This window comes from Taudactylus pleione, unplaced genomic scaffold (genome assembly GCF_031769625.1).
Source record: "Taudactylus pleione unplaced genomic scaffold, aTauple2 ptg000030l, whole genome shotgun sequence".
Lineage (NCBI taxonomy): Eukaryota > Metazoa > Chordata > Amphibia > Anura > Myobatrachidae > Taudactylus > Taudactylus pleione.
In genome coordinates, this window is record NW_028284432.1 from 3469609 (window position 1) to 3493481 (window position 23873).

The 23873-nt window shown below is 43.4% G+C and overlaps 1 pseudogene; it reads right to left on the reverse strand.

Annotated features, from left to right (window-relative positions):
• Positions 1-23873, reverse strand: part of LOC148539108 (uncharacterized) — a 76123-nt pseudogene that overhangs the window by 31156 nt on the left and 21094 nt on the right.

Here is a 23873-nt window from a genome sequence, read left to right on the forward strand (position 1 = left end):
TAGGGTTAGGCACAGGGGGGAGGTTAGGGTTAGGCACCCCTAAGGGAGGGTTAGGGGATAGAATTAGGTTAGTTTATATTTACCTTTAGGACGATCGGGATTTCCTCCTCTGTCGGGCTGCCGCTGCCGGTATTTGAACCTATTAAAGTGGCCCTACCGAATGCCTAGCTCATATTTATCTATCTCATATATATTTATCTATCTCATATCTATCATCTATCTATCTATCTATCATCTATCATCTATCTAACTATCTCATATCGCTCTATATCTCATAGTATATGGCTATGGTAGCTTCTCAGGTGCCGGGAAGAGTTGCCATGTATTGGGCGGCAGTTACGGTACACTCCAGGTACATGTTTACAGTCCTAAGTGGGATGAATATATTGCGGGCAATGGAGGAGGTGCCCCTTCAGTGCTGGTCCCGGCGGCAGGCGCCTCCATTGTCTCCCATAGTTCTGCCCCTGCTTAGTACATAGACTCCTAAGTTACCATCAAGTGCTAGTTGGAAATGCCAGGATGTGACAACAGGGCAGGACTCAAATATATACCCAGTAAACAGAATATGTATTAGCTTAAGACCAACCCAAAACAATCAGATTATTTAATTATTACAGTTATTGTATGGGTTATGTGATGCTGGTGTGATCAATAATTACAGCTCAGGGAATCCATGCTGGGACTTATATTTCTTACAGCAGAGCAGTTGCTGATGTTTCAACTGTCAAAAATTCAAAGGGATCACTTACACCCATCAGCCATAACATTAAGACCACCTGCCTAATATTGTGTAGGTTCCCCGCGTGGCACAAAACAGCTCTGACCCGTCCAGGCAGGGACTCGACAAGACCTCTGTAGGTGTCCTGTGGTATCTGGTACCAAAATGTTAAGATGTCCTGTAAGATGATGGGTGGGGCCTCAAGGGCTTGGACTTGTTTTACCAGCACATCCCACAGATGCTCGATCAGATTGAGATCTGAGGAATTTGGAGGCCCAGTCAACACCTTGAACTCTTTGTCATGTTCCTCAAACCTTTCCTGAACAATCTTTGCAGTGTGGCAGGGAGCATTATCCCACTGACAGAGGCCACTGCCATCAGGGAATACCGTTGTCATGAAGGGGTGTACTTGGTCTGCAACAATGTTTAGGTAGGTGGTACGTGTCACGGTAACATCCACAACCACAACAATGCCAGGTCTCAAGATTACCCAGCAGAACATTGCCCAGAGCATCACACTGCCACCGCCGGCTTGCCGGCTTCCCGTAGTGCATCTAGGTGCCATCTCTTCCTCATACACACCCAGTCATCCACATGATGTAAAAGGAAACGTGTGTGAGGGACTTTTTGTTTTAGAAGTTTTTAGGCAGGCATGCGCCATGCGCTTTAGGTCCGACATGCATGTGTGCGTACCAACTTGGTGACGTATTTTTTTTTTTTATCAGTACTTAGTTTTATTGTATAGTTACTATTCTGTGCTGTAGGCAAAAGTACAGTCAGGTGCATAAATATTGGGACATTGACAGAATTTTCATATTTTGGCCTCTATTCACCACCACAATGGCTTTGAAATGAAACAAACAAGATGTGCTTTAACTGCAGACTTTCAGATTTAATTTGAGGGTAATTACATCCAAATCAGGTGAACGGTGTAGGAATTACAACGGTTTCTATATGTGCCTCCCACTTTTTAAGGGGCCAAAAGTAATGGGACAAACTAAACAATCCTAAATCTAACTTTCACTTTTTAATACTTTGTTGCAATTCCTTTGCAGGCAATTACAGCCTGAAGTCTGGAACGCATAGACATCACCAGACGCTGGGTTTCATCCCTGGTGATGCTCTGCCAGGCCTCTACTGCAAATGTCTTCAGTTCCTGCTTGTTCTTGGGGCATTTTCCCTTCAGTTTTGTCTTCATCAAGTGAAATGCATGCTCAATCGGATTCAGGTCAGGGGATTGACTTGGCCATTGCATAACATTCCACTTTTTAGCCTTAAAAAACTCTTTGGTTGCTTTTGCAGTATGCTTCGGGTCATTGTCCATCTGCACTGAAGCGCTGTTCAATGAGTTCTGAAGCATTTGACTAAATATGAGCATATAATATTCCCCGAAACACTTCAGAATTCATTCTGTTGCTTTTGTCAGCAGTCACATCATCAATACATACAAGGGAACCAGTTCCATTGGCAGCCATACATGCCCACGCCATGACACTACCACCACCATGCTTCACTGATGAGGTGGTATGTTTTGGATCATGAGCAGTTCCTTTCCTTCTCCATACTCTTTTCTTCCCATCACTCTGGTACAAGTTGATCTTTGTCTCATCTGTCCATAGGATGTTGTTCCAGAACTGTAATGGCTTTTTTAGATGTTGTTTGGCAAACTCTAATCTGGTCTTCCTGTTTTTGTGGCTCACCAATGGTTTACATCTTGTGAGGAATCCTCTATATTCACTCTTGTGAAGTCTTCTCTTGATTGTTGACTTTGACACATATACACCTACCTCCTGGAGAGTGTTCTTGATTTGGCCAACTGTTGTGAAGGGGTTTTTCTTCACCAGGGAAATAATTCTTCTGTCATCCACCACAATTGTTTTCCGTGGTCTTCCGGGTCTTTTGGTGTTGCTGAGCTCTCCGGTGCGTTCTATCTTTTTAAGAATGTTCCAAACAGTTGATTTGGCCACACCTAATGTCTTTGCTATCTCTCTGATGGGTTTGTTTTGATTTTTTAGCCTAATGATGGCTTGCTTCACTGATAGTGACAGCTCTTTGGATCTCATATTGAGAGTCGACAGCAACTGATTCCAAATGCAAATGTCACACCTAGAATCAAATCCAGACCTTTTACCTGCTTAATTGATAATGAAATAATGAGGGAATAGCCCACACCTGTCCATGAAATAGCTTTTGAGTTGATAGTCCCATTACTTTTGGCACCTTAAAAAGTGGGAGGCACATATAGAAACCGTTGTAATTCCTACACCATTCACCTGATTTGGATGTAATTACCCTCAAATTAAATCTGAAAGTCTGCAGTTAAAGCACATCTTGTTTGTTTCATTTCAAAGCCATTGTGGTGGTGAATAGAGGCCAAAATATGAAAATTCTGTCAATGTCCCAATATTTATGCACCTGACTGTATATTTGGAGCAGAACAGGTGTTAAAATTAAATCACTGGGTCCAGATGCTGACTAAGGTAGGTTTTAGAAGCGTGCATGTTAATGAATGAGAAATCCATACATGTTACATGTATGGGAAGCAGTTTAAGATACAGCTGAGATGCACCCACTGCATACAGGGGAGAATATCCTCATTTTGCGCACGATTCAGGTGTGACTTATGCCTAATTTGCTTTTCAGCCCATACCGTCACTCAAGTTTTTTTTTAAATAATTGAGGGTGCCCACTTGCCAATACTGTTACACAAAATTGTGTTATATTCTTCCATTATATATAAGACCCCATTTATTCTCTATAATTAATAGTTGTATTAGTATTCTTAATATCCAGAGTCAATTTCTTTTTTTTTGTTGAGTCTGTTAAATTGGCTGTATTTATAGCTTTTCAGTCTATGTGGGAGGTGTGCTAAGCCTTGGAGAGTGATAAAGTGGAGAGAGATAAAGTACCAACTAATCAGCTCCTAACTGTCACTTTATCAAAAAGTGATGATAACGGTGCTCCAGCCACTCAGCTCCTAGCTGTCACCTGCTTGAAAAATGACAGTTGGGAGCTGATTGGCTGGAGCACTATTTATCATACCTAACAACTTTTATCACTCATTGTGAATGATAAAACTCGTTGATAAATTAGGCCCACAGTCTGTAAACTGACAGTTAGGAGCTGATTGGTTGGTACTTTACCTGTCATCACTTTATCTCTCTCCAGAGCTTAGTACAACTCCACCTATATGTTACCTATTTATACAATATATTGAAGAGATGCCAGTTATTACACCTTTGTAGAGTCCTTTAATTCAAATGTGGATGGGGTCTTCTATATACTGATAAGAATAATGTACTTTGCTCTGTCGAAGAGGAAGATTACTCCGGATTTTGTTGTTTGAGTTGTTGGCTTGTGCGTCAACTTTCTTTGTGCTTCTGCTCTCGTTGTAGCTTCCCCTGTGAAGGTCTGCATTATTCTCACTGACCTCCTGCTCTCCATCTTCACCATAATCCTCCTCCTTACATTCATTTCTTACACGTTTTCTGGTTCTGAGCTGTCAGTTTCAGAAGATCTTTGAAAGTCTGATTTCTTTCCAACTTGGCGGCCTCTGATGTTTTTTGGTTTGGGAACACATTATTCATGCTGTCATTATAATCAGTTTACATTGGCTCATCTAGATGGCACTCTGCTCCAGAAAAGTACCTCTTGTACGATGACTGAGCTTCTGAATTATATCTCTTTAGGGGCCCTGCATCACCGGGTGTGGTATTAGAAGTCCACATTCAGAATGTCGACATATACATTAGGTCTACACAAAAATATGTTGACATTCACAAATGTCAACATGGTTAAAATGATGACCTGTTCAGAATGTCGACATTTAAACAGGTTTTGAATGTCGACAGTCAGAATGTCAACATACACATTAGGTCAAAAAGCAATATTTCGACAATCACAACAGTTGACATGGTTAAAATGATGACATGTGTTGAAATGACGACATGTTCATAATGTCGAAATTTAACTTGTCGACATACAGTTTTTTGCATATTTTAGCCTAACCCTAAACCTAACCATTAATCTAACACTAACCCTGAACATAACACAAAAATATACTGTCAACATTCTGGTGTCCACATGTTAAATGCTGACATTATGAACATTCTGACTGTCGACAGAACCAGTTTTTGAAAGACCTCTTTGCTTTCTGACTCTTTCTTTGATTACAGAAAAAATATTCAGACAAGTCCTCATTGCTCCTGTCATGAAATGTTGGGGTAAATTTACTAAGATGGGAGTTCTATTAAGAAATGATGTTTCCCATAGTCACCAATCAGATTCCAGGTATTATCTTCTAGAAGGTGCTGGATAAATGAGAAGTAGAATCTGATTGGTTGCTATGGGCAATATCACTTCTTAAATAGAACTCCCATTTCAGTAAATTTACCCCTTTGCCTCCTGTTGCTCATGTAAGGGAATGCTGTCTTAATGAGGTATTGGGCTAATCCACAGGTTCTCAAACTCGGTTCTCAGGACCCCTCACAGAATCACAAGTGAGATAATTAGCTCCACCTGTGCATCTTTTCAAATGTGTCAGTGAATAATGAACACACCTGTGCACCTGCTGGGTGACCTAGAAAATGTGAACTGTGTGGGGTCCTGAGGACCGAGTTTGGGAACCACTGTTTTCCGCAACCTCAGTCGTTGTTGTATTCAGGAATTCTTCTGCTTGTTTAACAATTACAACATGTTGATTTGTTCCACAAACTTCACGAATGTTTTTTATGCTCATTGGTAGCTATTATTGTCTACTGTTTAATATGCTGTACTTTCCAATTCACAAAGTTATGAAGAGTTTTTGCCTACATCAGATGTTTCAAACACAATGGGCTTGTCCTACCACAGCATTGGGCACAATTTTTTGTGTTTTTTTGTTTTCTTCGGGAACAGTTACGTCTTTGCCATTTTCTAAGTTCTATTCAGAGGGAACAGCATTGGTTCCACAAATGAGCTCACAACCTTTATAGATCTGTACATTCTACATCAGAAGGGGTTATGAATGAAGCAGTTTTGAGGGCCTCTGCGCACTCTGGAAGCTGCGGTAGAGATAATCAATGGAGAGTCATCGGCCACCAAATTTATGCAATAACAAAAAATAGACTGCGCTCACCCTTATCACCATGTATATGACCCAACAAAAAAAGCCAAAATGAAAGACAAATCAAAAACAAGACTAAACTCCTAATATGGTTAGGTAAAGAGTTCATCAATGGTGTGTATATCAGTCCATGAATCTTCTCCCTAGAGCACAGGTTCTCAAACTCGGTCCTCAGGACCCCACACAGTGCATGTTTTGCAGGTCTCCTCACAATCACAAGTGTAATAATTAGCTTCACCTGTGGATCTTTCAAAATGTGTCAGTGAGTAATGACTACACCTGTGCACGTGGTGGGTGACCTGGAAAACGTGACCTGTGTGGGGTCCTGAGGACCGAGTTTGAGAACCTCTGCCCTAGAGGATGTCCTTGTATGTTGATCCTCAGACAAGGGCGAGAAGAAATGGAAACAGACTGATAGTATAGTCTGTTTTTAAGAGTATTGTCCCAAAAAATGATGTCCAATGGTAAGATAAATAATCATACCATACTCACTCTGTGAATCAGAGGTGTACTCCCATAAAGGAATCTTTATATGAAACCACGCTGATGTTCATACGAAATGTACCCGCTAAGCTACTCCATCAATCCAATGTGTTAGGTACAAGCGACTGCAGGAGAGAGCATATTGGACATACACACTGCACGATATGTCGTTACGGTTTGGCCAAAGCATTGCGATATCGCTCCAGTGTGTACCTAGCTTTACTCACCTCTTGTCCTAAGCATTCTGTAAATGCAAAGTCCTAACTGGTTGAGCAGTGACTAAGTTACACCATTGTTGACAAAGCACTCCACAGCTATGAAACATGCTTTTGAAGAGGAAATATACTTGCTTGAGGAATCCTGCTTTCCTGTGATGATGTGCACTGACCACAAACATATACTCTATTTTCAGATGGCCCAGTGCTCAAATCCCTGTCTGTTCTTTTTCGTGCTTCAATCTGTGAATTAAAGCTTGGGAATTTTGGAAAGGAGATCCATTCTCCTAGCTTTAGTAGAGAGTATTGGAGATACTGACACTCCAGAGAATCGTCCCATTCTCGATCCGAGATGTCTTTGAAACTTTGACTTTCTATTATTTCATTCTTCTATTATGGGAAAACCTTTCTAATTTCTAGATACTGTTACTGTTTGCTCAGTCCTGGCTCTTCTCGCCGAGAGACCTTCAAACTCCTAAGGATACTGGGTAGATCTTTTACTTCAGGACAAGTTCACGTAAAAAACAACCACTTCCGTGAATCTTCCTCATCCACCTCCTTTTTCATCATGTGTGGAGCCCATCTTCTCCTTCCAAGATTTACTGACTCCATCTTCTGTTCCAGTGGAGGAGTTTTTTCCTACTTTGGAATGGTTCTGTACAACAGTCCTGTCCGCCGCCCCCCAAACACCGCAGTGTGACAATCATGAGGGGATTGCGACCAATCAAGCAGGGCACGTTCTGCACATGCGGAGAACGGGTCCTGCACGTGCGCAGACCCACAACAATCGGATATGTAAGTAAATCATTGGGTTTACATACATATCTGAATCAGGTCCTATATTCTTTACCGCATGTACACGCACACATATACACTAGGGTTCATTTTTTGTAGTGAGCCAATTAACCTCCATTTCCAGTATATTTTGGATTTTGGAGCATTTATACGGCCTTCCACATTACTAAAGTTATGTTTACTTCTGCTAGGTAGGCTGCTGTAAGAATTGCTGCATTGTCATTCTCTCTTTCTAAAGGAGTTTAGGCCGTTCTCTAGGGACACCAGACAAGCTGCAATCGAATACGTTACTAGATGAAGTAACTATATTTTCACTATCTCTTTCAGAAGAGAGTAGAGAGACTTCAAAGCCACACACTTCCATCCAGTAATTAACCTGTTGCTGGGATCCTACTATACAGTATATCCTAGCTGGGATGTAGTTATCAGACCGTTGGATGGGATGCCGCCGGTCTGAATCCCAACACTGAAAGTCCGACATGGGACTTAAGATAGGCGTTGAAATACAGACACCTATCTTAATCCCAACGTTGGAATCCAGAAGGACGACAGCCCGAACGAGGTAAGTCCGGGGAACCCTTAGCATTAGTCGTGGGGGGGGGTTTGTAAGGTTTAGGCAGCGTAGCGGGGTTAGGTTTTTTGGGGGGGTTAGGTTAGACACCACTGGGAGGGGTTAGGGTTAGATACTAAGAGGGGAGGGTTAGGTTTAGGCATGGAGGGGGGAGACTTAGGTTTAGGCACTAAAGGGTAGGGTTAGGGTGCGCGGTGGGGATGGTTAGTCTACAAGAAAGGAGGGTTAGGGTGAGAAGGGGGAAGGGTAAGTATACTTACCCAACCCCTGTAGGGATACCAACCATTGGGATGCCGCTGACGGTATTTTGACAAGAGGCATCCCATCAGCCGGCATTACATACCGATTCCTCCTAGATTAGCTAACCAGCATACCTTAAGTTACTTTCCCTGGGATTCTGTCTCTCTACTTCTAGATTGCTAGTTCAATTACCAAGCTTCATAAAGTTGCTTTCTGTGTGTTCAGCCCTGGCTCTCAGTGCTTTCTGCTAACCTATTTCACAGCTTCAGTTTGCACGCTCCATAGTCAACGATTTCAGTGTTTGTTCACCTTACTACTGTACAGCTTTTGCTTTTCGAAGTTTCAGACAAAAGTCTTATCAGTGAATGTTCTGTTCATCTTTTCAGATTACAGTCTCAGTGTCCAAGATCCAACCTCAAGCATTTCAATGTTTGTTGAGCTAGGGCCACAGCAAGGGGTGTGCGTTCGGTCAGTCACTGCCCCGATGGCACCCTGCCATACTGTTTTACCTTGTGCCATAGTCTGGCAGCCACCTTTCTGTAGTTCCACCAGCTCTTGTTGTGTGATGTAATAATGTCACATATGCCATGGGCAGGGGGTGCCAGACCAGGGCGTACAGCCACCTTATTACAGAATGTATTCAGCTCACCAGTATATGAACTCTGTGGTCCTTATTCTAACATCGCAGACTAGGGATGGGCATCAAATATTGATATATTGGGTATATCAATATTTGTTGTCCAATCTTTATGTGATTTCCAATTCATACGGCCAGTGTAATATACTGTCCAGACCCATAATAGCCCTGTTTTAACTGGTTGCACTGTCAGTGAAGAGAGTTCCCAGTGTGCATGTGCAAATTCGCTATTTGATAAAGAAGAAATTGATTGTCCCCCAACGATAATCACTCTGCATCGATTTGCACGTAACAATCCCTTGTCCTTCAATGATCCAAATGATTAATATGGGCTCTCCGATCACGCCATTTCCGTGTCTACAACTGTTACCAGAGCTGGCCCTAGGCATAGACTAACTAAGCAATTGCCTAGGGCATTTGGAATGCCTAGGGGCATCCAAGCCCTCCTAGGGCTGGCGGTTGGCAGTGCCATCTGCTGCCGACTGGGGCAGCTGCTACTGCACAGCGTCCACTGTTTGCTGCTGCTGGGCCCGAACAGAGCTGTCAGTTGAGCTCCGATCGGGCCCGGCAGCAGCAAACAGTAAGCAGGCAGACAGCAGCAGAACAGCCAGCGTCGGTTGCGGAGACGGGGCACCTGATTGGCAGGGCTCTGGTAGCTGTTAGGCAACTGCCATCGGAGCTCTCAGCTTCGAACAGGCCGCAGCTGCAAGCAGGTCCAGAAAGGCTGGAGCAGACTAGCAGGCTAGGCTGCAACAGACTAGCCGGCTCTGCACAGTGGGGGCAGTGGGCACTGGGCATCAACAAAAATGGCAGCTGGTCTCTGGAGTCCAGCAGGCTAAGCCTGCACTGACTCCCTCTAGCCTGCCAGCGCCACCCCCACAAAGCGCAGTGAGGAGGATTCAGCAGGAGCTGCAAAACAGCAGGGGCGGACGCACAGGGAGCCAGCCAGTTTTAAAAAGCAAGTAAATGTGTTATAAAAATGTTTTGATTAACGTCAGCTCAGCATGTAGTGAGGAGTGCTGGTGCTATGTGCCGGTTGAGGGGTGATGGGTGAGGCTGTGATCTGTGCTGCTGGGTGAGGGGTGCTGTACTGGGAGAGGGCAGAGGGGTTCTATGTGAAGGGTGGTGTGCTGGATGATTGCTGTGAGAGAGGGTATATGGGTGTTGTTGGCTGTCTCTGTGATCTGTGCTTGCTGGGTGATGGGCGCTGTGCTGTGAGACAGGGTGAGGGGTGCTGCGTCAGAGACAGAACTAGTGGCGGTGCAGCCGGGACATTGCACCAACCTGGGCCCGCAGCAGGCAGCAGTATAGTGAGTCGGACTGACTTTTTACGCCCTTCACCTCTGCGCCGCGGGCCATAACAAAGGAGGATTCCTGGATAGTTGTATATTTTGTGCGCTTAGTACGTGTTTCTTTAACAAAAAAAAAAGCCATAAACCAGTGTCTTATTTTTGGTGCCCAAGTATAAACACTTAAGGTGCATACACACGTAATGATTTTTTGAACGATTTAACTATAACGACGTCGTTATCGTTCAATCATTGAAAAAATCGTTCAGTTTCTGAGTTATAACGATGAACGATTATCGTTCATGCGCGTTCCCGTTTGTAGTTTGTAGTTCATTCTGACTGACCAACTGAACGATTTTCATTAAGGGAAGTTATAAAAATCGTTTGTAGTTCAAAAAATCGTTCGTTACACTTTAAAAAATCTGACACATAATCTTTCGCTTTAGAATCACTCTTTGATTCTACACACAATATAGATAATCTGACAGAAAATCGTTCATAAAATCGTTGGTAACAAAATCGTTGTGTGTGTATGCAGCTTAAAGGTGCGTACACACACAACGATATAAATAATGAACGATTTTCGTTGAACAATTTTCATTCAGTTTCTCCCCTGATAAAGTGAACGAAAATCATCTTGCAAAGTAGTTGGTTTTACTTTACTTACTAAACGATTTTCTGTGTGTTGAAGGAAAAATGTTGCAACTTCTATTGAAAATCGTTCAGTTGGTCAGTCTGACAATCGTTTATCGTTTTACACCGAACGATTTTTTGAATGATTGAACGATAACGACGTTGTTATAGTTAAATCGTTCAACAAATCATTGTGTGTGTGTACGCACCTTAAGGGCCTGATTCAGAAAATTAGGGCATTACCATGTGGCATAGAATGAACCAGGGCACTACTATTGGGAATTATTGTTGTTGCATATTATAATATGGGCTAAACACTATGATAAAAAGAGATAATAATAATTTGAGGTATATGAAGAAGAGAATGCAACTTGTAAATGTATTAAAAGTATAGTTAGCACAGTAAGCATGTCCAGTATGCAATCGGCTTCCCGACTGTCATATCCCGGCAAGGGTGAAATGCCGGGCGTCTAGATGTAGACGCCCGGCATTTCCCCGACGCCGGGAGACCAGCGCCCGGCATACCGATCGTAGTGATGCCGGGCGCCGCGAGCGGACAGCCGCAGGGGGGAAGGGTTAGGTTTAGGGCTCCCGGGGGGGACTTAGGGTTAGGCACCCCCCCGGGAGGGTTAGGGTTAGGCTAGGGGGAGGGAGGGTTAGGGTTAGGCACCCCAGGGGGAAATTAGGGTTAGGCACCCCCCCAGGGGACTTAGGTTTAGGCAGCGGGGAAGGGGGTGGTTAGGGTTAGGCACTTAGAGGGGGGATTAGGGTTAGGCACTTGGGGGGAGGTTAGGGTTAGGCACCCCTAAGGAGGGTTAGGGTTAGGGGGGTTAGGTTAGGTTAGCCAATACTTACCTATCCACGATCGGGATTTCCATCAGGATTTTTCATACCAATTCCGCATGTCCCCTAGGCAGCACTAGGCATGTCCACTCCGGTGGGGAGCTGAGGACAAAGGGCCCATTCAAAATGTTGCTATGGGGCCCACAAAGTTTCATGGATATAAGCGATATAAACAATACTGCAAATATAGGACCTGATTCTGCATGGCTGTGTTTGCAGGATGGAAGACAGATTCACTACCTTATGCTAATGCGTATTTCCATAGGGCTAATGTGAGGATCTGTGCGGTTTCCAGCGGGAAGTAGCTCTGACCACTGTTTTTAAGTCCATCGTCATTAGTTTTGGCACTTGCATCAGAGATCTAGTATAACTACATGCCCAGGATGCTCCTAAGAGATGGAACAGTCCCGTGCAATTGCATGGTCGCTGCCCAGTTCCTGCTCCAGAACGCCCACTTAATACAAACAGAGATCCGGGCAAGATCCGTCTGACTCTTCCCGGAGATAAGCAAAAATGTGTCAATTCTCTTCTGGACATGGGCAGTATACTAACACTTTATTTCCAGCCATGAAAGGAGCTGGGTCCAACTCAGTATCAGGCCCATAGTCATATTCAGCTACTTTGTCTGTATGTGATGCCGCTGGAATATTTGAGTCTTTATTGGCATCTACCGCAGGTAATGTTGAATTGCAACACTTTATTTACTGTTCTTTGATTCATTAACTCCATGAGTTGCCTTCAACTTTAATATGTAGATTTAGTTTCGGCAGCAGAATGAGGGGTTTGTGTCGTCAGGATTTGATACAGATGGATATACTGCTACCTTCACTTCAGCACTTGCTTTTTTATAAATTTTTTACAAAAAGTACTTGTTGTTTGAGCTCCTTTTATATCTTTAGATTTTGACATCCATGTGTATTTCCCAGTCTTTTAGTTCTCTGTCTTTCGGCTCCCTGGAAACTGGCACAATTACTGAAACCGTCGCGGTCTGATTTTTATCCTTTTTATCAGTAATGGCACATTTAGAGTTTTCACTTATATACTCTTTTCTTACTTGCCTTCCATTCTGAGCTGCTACATCGCTCTTGTACTCTTTAGTCATCTTCACATTTAAAAGATTTTTTCCTCTGATTTGCTACTGTCGCCTTTCCGGATCATGTTCTTGTGACTGCTTTGAATTTGTACCTTTTTTCCCTAGACTATTTTTTGTCTTATTTTGAAGATTCATAATCCCTGATGTTGTGCTGAGATCTCCCTGTGCTTTATCAGCAGAATGTTTGGACTTCTGACTGGTTTCTCTGGCTACACTGATTGAAGTCTGAGCAATCGCGGTGTCTCTGCTTGCGTCACCACCTCTATCTTCAGGTTGGGTATGGGATCCTGGTGAACACAATACCAGCGATCAGAATCCTGGCGCCGGTATCCCGAGTGGTTTGAAATACCGACATCTGTAGCTAAGCACTCGAACCTTTCTCCTACCCCTAAACCTAACCCTCTCCTCCTGCAACCTACACCTAAAACCCCCACAGCCTAAACCCACCACCCTTCCCGCAGCTTAATCCTAAATTATTATCTGAAGAACCTGCCACCATAACCTTATTTTTTTCATGCTTATGAGTTATCTCATCTTGATCAATGTATTTCTATGATTTGCTACTATTTTAAAACTTTGCTTTGGTAGAAGTCCTCTCCTGAACAGCTGTGTGTTGTTTTTATGTCTGTAATGACATTGTCCTCTTATTAGAGTCAGCTTCATCAAGTATTATCAGCTGAGGTCTTGGAGATGTTCTGGATGAAGAATTCTTATAATTTTTCAAGCCTGTAAACCAACAATTAGGAGCTGATTGGTTGGTGCTTTATCTCTCTCTACGGCTTAGTACATCTCCCCCCAGATGACCATTTACACCGGTTCTCAGGTCTAGGCTTCTTTTAGTGGACAGATGTTGTGCAACTAGAAAATATTTTCATCTGTTTTGAAAACATGGTCAGATATTCGGCCATCTATGCTCGAGGAGGATGACTTGCCATCACTGGTTGTTTTGCTTGATCCAATCACTTTTCAGAGCTAGACATCTTTTGGTTATGTTTATGCAAGTTGTCATCTTTAGAAGCCTCCTTAGATATCTGAAACTCAAACTCACCACTTCCCCATTTGTTTGTGTTGGATGAGTTGTATCTGGGCTCGGAGGATGAACACTCCTCTGAGTAAGACCGTCCATGCTTGTTCATATAAGATTTACGTTCTTTGTATCACCGTCTTTTTAATGATTTTCATGTTTGATGTTCCAGAAATTCGATGCAGTGTTTATTATCATTTTTCACAGAATTAGATTTAGAACCTTTGGACAAAGCTTTCTCCTGTGATTGAGTGGAGTTATGAATATTCCAAGACCTAATAAAGATAACCACTTTTTGGGGCAAATCCAGAGTTGGATGCAGGTCCAAAAATTAATTCCACGGATATCTGCAACACAAACATTACAAACACACATATAGATGGAGATTGAATGGACAGTCCAATATTGATGGAGATTGAAATAGAGGTCCAATCTGTCTATTGACGGATCACTCTTTCCATAAAATGGGTGTTCATTGGAAGCAACCATGTGATCAGATAGAACCGATCCATCTTGTGAGAGCGTCATGGGCATGTAGTTCAACTTCCATGCTCGTTGGGAGCATGGGGATGCGGTCTGGATGCCTGTTTTAGATGGATTTTTTGCATTCAGTATGGAGTGGGTGTACTTGCCTATACTTGACAGCCAACATGCACAGTGGGAGCAGGTGGATCTCCACCACCAACAGCTACCACTGCAGTGTCAGGATGAAACAGACCACTGCATTAGGATCAAGATATTGACTGCACTGGGACCAGTTACATGTAGCAGTGAGCATCAGGGCAGGATGAGGGCAGGATAGGGTGGTGTAGGAGGTGGACCTAGGTGACCTGGAATATGCCAGGTCACTTTACTAATATTATATAATCGGCCTAATGACAGTCTAGTGTAGACTCAGTAGAGAGTTACAGGGATGCCATGTCCCTACCCTTCCTCACAGCTCTCACTGGCTGGCTGACAGAGGTGGGCACAGCATCTCTCCCACCAGCACCATTTTAGTACAAGAGAGTGCAACCGCCATCATGCTATTGACAACCAGATGCCAACAGACAGCAAGCTGATACTCTCTCCTACATATCCCCAAACACTTCTGGAGATCCCTGGGATCCATGCTCAGAAGTAGAACCTGTGTGAATTTCTCCCTCTCACTCTGAACCTCCTCTCAGTCTCTTTTTCGTGCTTTCTCTCCCTCCCTCTGTCCTCACTGCTTACCTCCATTTACAGGGACCCATCACCCCAGATCTGTCTGCTGCTACACAGATGATTAGAGGAAGCGGTGTGCGAGGAAAGAGAGATGGGAGAAATAAAGGGAGATCGGAAAGAAATGAGAGGAATAGAGGGAGACGGGAGAGAGAGAGAGAGAGAGAGAGAGAGAGAGATGGAAGGAATAGGGGAGACAGAAGAGAAAGAGGGGAAAGAGAGATTGGAGGAATAGACAAGATGGGAGAGAGAGATGGGAGGAATAGGGGGAGACAAGAGAGTGGGGTGGGATGGCATGTATGAGAGAGAAAAAACCTGCAACAGCACCCGCAAAAGCAAGACCCAAATTCCAGTGCGTATATATATATATATATATATATGAGTTGGGTATGGGATCCCGGCGGTCGGGATGCCGCAGGTCAGAATGCCGGCAGTGGCGTCCTGATACCCGTAGGTAAGTACTGCAAAAGCCAACCTCTACCTCTCCCCTAACCCTCCCTCCCAAGTGCTTGAATCTAACCTCCCACCTAGTGCCTAAACCAAACCTCCCCCTCCCCACACCCTAAACCTAACCCTCTCCCTGGTGCCTAATCCTAACACTCCCCCTAGTGCCTAACCCTAACCCCTGATACTTACCTTCAGGATGCCAGCGGTCAAAATAGTGGAGCCAGGATCCTGACGTTGGTATTTAGACCATCGGCATCCCGCACGCTGGGTTGCTGACTACATCCCATATATATATATATATATATATACATACTGTATATATATATTGTATATATATATATATATATATATATATATATATATGAGATTGGTATGATTTACCGCCGGCTGCCCTAACCCTAACCCTCCCTTAGGGGTGCCCAACTCTAACCTCCCCCCCCCCAAGTGCCTAACCCTAACCTCCCTCTGAAAGCCTAAACCTAAACCCCCCCTTCGCCGCTACCTAAACCTAAGTCTCCCAGGGGGGGGGGGTGCCTAACCCTAACCCCCCCTTCCCCTAGCCTAACCCTCCCGGGGGTCTGCTTAACCCTAAGTTCCCCCCCGGGAGCCCCTAAACTAATCCTCCCCCCATGGCTGTCCGCACCCGGTTTACCTTCGAACGGGATGCCGGGCATCGGGCTCCCAGTGTAGGTAAAATGACAGGCGTCGGGATTAGACAGTCGGGATGCCGACAGTCAGGATTTAGACCATCGGCATCCCAACTGCATACCATATATATAGCAAGCAGCCAGTCGCCTGGCATTTTGCTCAAGCGAAGCATAGCCTGGCGACTTTGCGGTATAAAATCATAGACCATATCCCACCCATGGCTCAGGTGGGAGACATATCTAAAACACTACTTCAATTGGAGTCGCAATGGATTGTTCGCTTAAATACCTTATCACCTTTAGGTCTCAATAAACACCTAGGCTTACAGTGTTATTTGTAACAATACTAATTTAATACAACTAGTTAACTATTATGGAGAACATAGGACCATTGCTTCATGCTTATTATAGTGATGTTATAAGTTATTGAGGGTTGTTGCACTTTACTACTATAGTGCTTTGATTATAACTCCCCTCTTGATCCAATCCCTTCCCATCTCCTCTGTTACCTGTCTCCTTCTGCCTGTTCCCATCTTGCTCACATCCTTAATCTCTCCCTATCATCTGGCACTGTCCCTTCTGCATTCAAACATGCCCTTGTCTCCCCATTCTTAAAAAAACCTACCCTTGATCCTAACATACTCTCCAACTACCGACCCATCTTTCTACTCCCTTTTGCTTCCAAACTCCTTGAGCTTATTGTTTACAAACACCTTACCACCTCTCTTTCCTCCCACTCCCTCCTTGACTCATTTCAATCTGGCTTCATTCTCTCCACTTCACTGAAACTACCCTCACGAAAGTCAGCAATGACCTCCATGCTGCCAAATCCAAGGGCCACTACTCTTAACTCATTGTCCTTGACCTCTGTGCTGCATTTGACACTGTAGATAACTCTCTCCTCCTGCAAATCCTTCACTCTCTTGGTCTACATGGCACTGCCCTCTCCTGGCTGTCCTCCTAGCTCTCTGATCGTACTTTCTCTGTCTCATCTCATTACTCCTCTTCCCCCCCAATTCCACTAATAGTAGGAGTTCCCCAAGGTTCTGTTCTTGGACCTCTCCTTTTCTCCCTATATATACGTCCTCTTTAGGTGAACTCATAAACTCCTTTGACCTCCAATATCATCTCTATGCTGATGATACTCAAATTTACCTTTCCACCCCTGAGCTCTCCCCCTCGCTCCTCACCCGTATCTCCAACTATCTCTCTGCTGTCTCTTTGTGGATGTCCCAGCGCTTTCTTAAACTTAACATGTCTAAGACTGGGCTGATCATCTTCCCACCCTCTTCCACTACCTTACTTCCCACAATTTCATTATCTATTGATGGCACAACTATATCCTCTAGCCCCAAAGTGCGCTGTCTTGGAGTTATCCTAGACTTCTTCCTCTCCTTTAAACCACACATTCAGCACCTCTTGCAGTCCTGCCATTTCCACCTAAAAAATATCTCCAGGATTAGACCCTTCCTCACCCAGGACGCCACTAAAACCCTCATCCACTCACTGGTCATCTCCAGATTGGACTACTGTAACCTTCTCCTAGCTGGCCTCCCAGTCTCTCACCTCTCTCCACTACAATCGGTTCTCAGTGCTGCTGCTCGACTCATCTTCCTCTCCAGACATTCTACATCTGCTTCCCCTCTCCTTCAAGCCCTTCACTGGCTCCCCTTCCCCTTCAGATGCCAATTCAAGATTCTTACACTCACCTACAAAGCACTCACTAAATCCTCTCCCACATACATTTCTGACCTTCTCTCCCTTCACACTCCCGCCCACTTCACTCAACAAATGCATGCCGCCTCTCTTGCTAACTGATTACTTCCTCCCACTCCTGCATCCAAGATTTTGCCCGTGCTGCTCCCTAGCTTTGGAACACTCTCCCTCTCCCTATCAGACTCTCCACCTCTCTGCAAATCTTCAAACGGGCTCTCAAGACCAACTACTTCATCAAGGCCTTCCAGCTCTCATCCTAACCCACTTCATGCTCTTTGCTCCCTATCTTCCCCTTCTGTGTCACGCCTGTCTGTCTGCCCCTCCCCTTTAGAATGTAAGCTCTCGCGAGCAGGGACCTCTTTCCTCATGTGCTTCTCTTTACATTTTCTTCTACTCCTTACTCCCCATAAGGGCACCTAACACGTGAATGCCAACTCCCGGCTGCTTATAGTGAGTGCTTTAATCGCTATTGCAGCAATGTATATAAATCGTGTCCTTGTCCTGCACTGTAATGTACTGTAAGTTACTTGTTTCTTGTTCACTTACTTGTTTTATGTACTATGTAAGGCCCTGCGAACACTTGTGGTGCCATATATATAAAGGATAATAATAATAATAATAATAATAATAATAATAATAATAATAATAATAATAATAATAATAATAACTAAAACAGTAATCTCCCATTACATTTATTGCTATTATATAAGGTTCTCCTTGACAATGTGTTTATTATATACATCTGTTTCTTTCCAGATCCCCATTAGCAGCACATAGAATTTTAAGTTTTGTACTGATGTAACCATGGTGATGGGTTTCACACATGGATACACTGACGTCACCTTCCGCTATAAAGATATGTGACATGTATCCTGATGAAAGAACAACATTAAAGTACTGAAACGTTGATAAATCAAGGAGGCTCATTATCTGACTTCTAACCCGTCGCCACGATTGCTGCCCGTTTTTAATTATATGTTTTATTCGTCCTTAGACGGGAGAGGTAATTAAGGAAAGCACAGATGCAATTATTTCAAGGACTGTGTGAGTGCCGGCTATTCTGGCTATATATATATATATTTATTTTTTTTATATGTCCGTGTTAAGTGCGCAGTCCGGTACACCTGAAGGCGGCGTCCACCAGGTAAAAAGCACTGCTAATTGTCTATTTTGGGTATTTAAGTGTGCACTGTAGTGTTTCTTTGTATTTTCATGTCCCTGAAGATGGGGGTTGTCCCCGAAACACTGTAGGAATATAGGACTAAATTTTAACCTTATAACAATCTGCTGTGTGCCGCCTGTCTTTTCATCTGCATTGGGTGTTCATACATCCTAGGAAGGCACCACAGCAAGTTGACTATCAGAAGTTTATTGGAGTGCCGGGCATCGTGGACTTTTTTGCCTAGGTTTGAACTTCGTCAGGGCCACACACTGTCACACAATCCCTAAAAATGGGGACACCCTTACATTACACAGGTTCTGAGGCTGGCTCCAGTGGAAATTGGCTGTCTGCCAAAAACCTGTGTGAAAGCTACAAATGTGTCCTTTTAACCTCACAGGCTGAGCAAACTTGATGACTCATGACTTATGCAAGGTCATATTAAAATGACCATTATATTAGTCAGCCCTCTGTGTTTGCATGCAAGGGCATAACTAGAACTTTGGAGACCACATAGCAAGATCTTAAAAGGGCCCCCCAGAGTTTAAAAAAAACATACTTTTGACCCCAGACAGAGCTCATTCATGCTATGCCATACAGAGCTCATTCAGGTTATGCCACACAGTAGTAACCCTTATACACTTTATGCAACACAGTAGTAGTGTCCATTATACATTATGCCACACAGCAATGCCCTTACACTACACAGTAGTGCCCCTTACACATTATACCACACAGTAATGCACTTTACAGATCATGCCACATAGTAGTAGTGCCCCACATAACACATTATTTTACACAATAGTAGTACCCCTTCTGCCCCCCCAGCAACTCACTTCCCCGTATCCCTCCAGCACCCTCTCGCCTCCCCCTGTGTGCCATCAGCAGCCAGCAGGTGTGGATTTGGTGCTGGGCCACCAGCTAATTACAGGCAGCGGCAGACACGGACAGACAGTGCAGGTGCAATTTTATTCTAGCACCAGTCATGAGCCAAATGGAGCTCGCGGACTGGCAGCCAATCAGGAGCCGCCACTGCTGATTGGCTGCAGTCCGCATGCTCTAATTGCCTCACGACCGTCAATGCTGTCTCTCCAGGTCAGTCTGTTAGTGTGCCAGCTGTAATTAGCTGGCGGGTCGGCACCACCAGCTTAACTTGTGTGCATGACTGGGTGCAGGGGGAGCGGCGGGCCACAGAGGAGGAGAAACACTCGCAGCTTGCATATTGGCCCCACCCCCTGCTTCACAATGCCGGTAATCTCAAACCCGCTCCGCCCACAAACCTGTCTGGCCACGCCCCCTGCAATGCCGATCTGGTGGCTTCCTCCCGGAAGGGGCAGCCAGAATATTGGCAACCCTGATTTTGATTCATCAGTTCCAATGATTATTCATCCTACCCAGGAAGGATCCAAGTGAGGCAGCCACTTCAGTCACATTACACAGGATTATACTGGACAGAATAGTCAATGCCTGGAAGAGATGACACATAAATGGGAGCTAAAAATAATCAGTGAGATCCTTGCAAAATCTTCAGAAACCATGCATTGTCCATTCTACACAAGTACCAAGCGAGGCAGCCATGTTGGGCGCTCTACATCGGTTACAATGTGCAATAAGCAATACATGTAAATAAGATATACAAGGATAAAATAAACAGTGACTAGCGAGATACCCACAGCATAAATAGTTCATTAATTGTTCATCCTGCCCTTGAAAGTAACAGGTGAGGCAGCCATCTGGGGTGCACTACATAGGTTACAGTGGGCAGGATGAGCAGTTCATAGAAGTGTGGAAATGCAATTTGACGATTACAGAGAAAAGAAAAAGCACAGAAGGTTTTCAGTGGGTGGAGATACTGGGTAAGTGGGATTGGGAAAAAGGTGGGCAGGGGAGGGATGGTAGAGTAGGGAGGCCATGATGCGCAGTATGGAGACACATGCAACGCAGTCAGTATATTACGCATAGAAGTATAACATAAAATGGATTAATAACCGAGATGCCGTACTTAAAAATATATGTATGAGAGAAATGTACAGGATCAGCATGAGTTTATATATATATATATATATATATATATATATATATATATATACAGTCAGGTGCATAAATATTGGGAAATTGACACCGGAGCCGGTTGTTTTTAAAAGGAGGAGTGCCGGGCCGTAAAGACTATTGCATATATACATACAGTCAGGTGCATAAATATTGGGACATTGACAGAATTTTCATATTTTGGCCTCTATTCACCACCACAATGGCTTTGAAATGAAACAAACAAGATGTGCTTTAACTGCAGACTTTCAGATTTAATTTGAGGGTAATTACATCCAAATCAGGTGAACGGTGTAGGAATTACAACGGTTTCTATATGTGCCTCACACTTTTTAAGGGGCCAAAAGTAATGGGACTATCAACTCAAAAGCTATTTCATGGACAGGTGTGGGCTATTCCCTCGTTATTTCATTATCAATTAAGCAGGTAAAAGGTCTGGAGTTGATTCTAGGTGTGACATTTGCATTTAGAATCAGTTGCTGTCGACTCTCAATATGAGATCCAAAGAGCTGTCACTATCAGTGAAGCAAGCCATCATTAGGCTGAAAAATCAAAACAACCCCATCAGAGAGATAGCAAAAAAATTAGGTGTGGCCAAATCAACTGTTTGGAACATTCTTAAAAAGAAAGAACGCACCGGAGAGCTCAGCAACACCAAAGACCCGGAAGACCACGGAAAACAACTGTGGTGGATGACAGAATAATTATTTCCATGGTGAAGAAAAACCCCTTCACAACAGTTGGCCAAATCAAGAACACTCTCCAGGAGGTAGGTGTATATGTGTCAAAGTAAACAATCAAGAGAAGACTTCACAAGAGTGAATATAGAGGGTTCACCACAAGATGTAAACCATTTGTGAGCCTCAAACCAGGAAGACCAGATTAGAGCTTGCCAAACAACATCTAAAAAAACCATTATAGTTCTGGAACAACATCCTATGGACAGATGAGACAAAGGTCACCTTGTACCAGAGTGATGAGAAGAGTATGGAGAAGGAAAGGAACTGTTCATGATCCAAAACATACCACCTCATCAGTGAAGCATGGTGGGGGTAGTGTCATGGCGTGGGCATGTATGGCTGCCAATGGAACTGGTTCCCTTGCATTTATTGATGATGTGACTGCTGACAAAAGCAGCAGAATGAATTCTGAAGTGTTTCGGGCAATATTATATCCTCATATTCAGTCAAATCCTTCAGAACTCATTGGACGGCGCTTCACAGTGCAGATGGACAATGACCCGAAGCATACTGCAAAAGCAACCAAAGAGTTTTTTAAGGCTAAAAAGTGGAATGTTTTGCAATGGCCAAGTCAATCCCCTGACCTGAATCCGATTGAGCAAGCATTTCACTTGATGAAGACAAAGCTGAAGGGAAAATGCTCCAAGAGCAAGCAGGAACTGAAGACATTTGCAGTAGAGGCCTGGCAGAGCATCACCAGGGATGAAACCCAGCGTCTGGTGATGTCTATGCATTCTAGACTTCAGGCTGTAATTGCCTGCAAAGGATTTGCAACAAAGTATTAAAAAGTGAAAGTTAGATTTAGGATTGTTTAGTTTGTCCCATTACTTTTGGCCCCTTAAAAAGTGGGAGGCACATATAGAAACCGTTGTAGTTCCTACACCGTTCACCTGATTTGGATGTAATTACCCTCAAATTAAATCTGAAAGTCTGCAGTTAAAGCACATCTGGTTTGTTTCATTTCAAAGCCATTATGGTGGTGAATAGAGGCCAAAATATGAAAATTCTGTCAATGTCCCAATATTTATGCACCTGACTGTATGTATATATGCAAAAGTCTTTACAGCCCGGCACTCCTCCTTCTAAAACAACTGGCTCCGGTGCCCTCAGCAACAGATGGATTTAAAGTAAAACAATTAAGCTGCGGCACTCTGAGACTGGTGTCCAAATGAATATATTAAACAGTGTCACAAAGTTAATGCCAACGTTTCAGAGCACTGAGCTGTGTATATATATATATATATATATATATATATATATATTAACTAATTACACATTATAATTTTAAATGTAATTCATATGTGTTATTGAGAAGCGTGGGATAATCACACATTACATGAACAGAGAAATTCAGAAATATTAACTACAGTTAAAACCACAAGGATGTGCATACAGAGATAAACTAGAGTAAAGGAGTACTTGGTTGCAGATTCCAGGAAGAACCTGTGTATACACAGACCGTAATATCATGGTGCATCCTAGAGACATTACCATTATACAGTTGATACTGTGCATTAGCGATATGCATATATACAAGATAAACATGTATGTAATCAGTATCTGTGTAACAGATGCAAATGCTTAGCATATAAATGTCTTTCTAGAAATAAATCTTTTTGAGCCCATTGTCATATTTTCATAAATGTTGTTACATGACGAAACTCCCAATCACCATCATAAGCGAATGACTTCAATCCGTTGTTTGTATTATTACTTTAGACACACTAGCTTAGTCCTATAAACCTGTAAAATTCTCCAGGATGAGAATAGTAAGTGGTGAGTTAGGTAAGTATTGGTTGGTGAATATATTAATATTAGCAGTGGTACTTCTCATTAGTCCTTTATGTTCATGAGCCATTTGCAGAGCTACCCACATATCATGCGCTGTTGCTTTACCGTGGATAAATAATAAATAGAATAAACGTGTTATTCCACTGCTAGACCAATTGTCCCCATAGCTCTATCTACTTCTTCAGAATTTGAATTATCACCAGGATTGCTAGAAACCTTCTATAACGTCCCGTGATTTAACTGCATCTCCATGGCAAATTTCCATGTAGCATAGTTTTCTGCACCTGCCAGCTTCTCAAAACTTATGCTGATCCCTGCACTGTACATTTCTCTCATACAGGTGAATAAGGGTCTGTCTGTATTTTTATCCTTTATTTATATGGCGACACAAGGGGTCCGCAGCAGCTTACAAAAACAGAAACAGTATGAACAAAAACAGGAACAAAAGTGACATACAATACAGAATATTGCACAACATG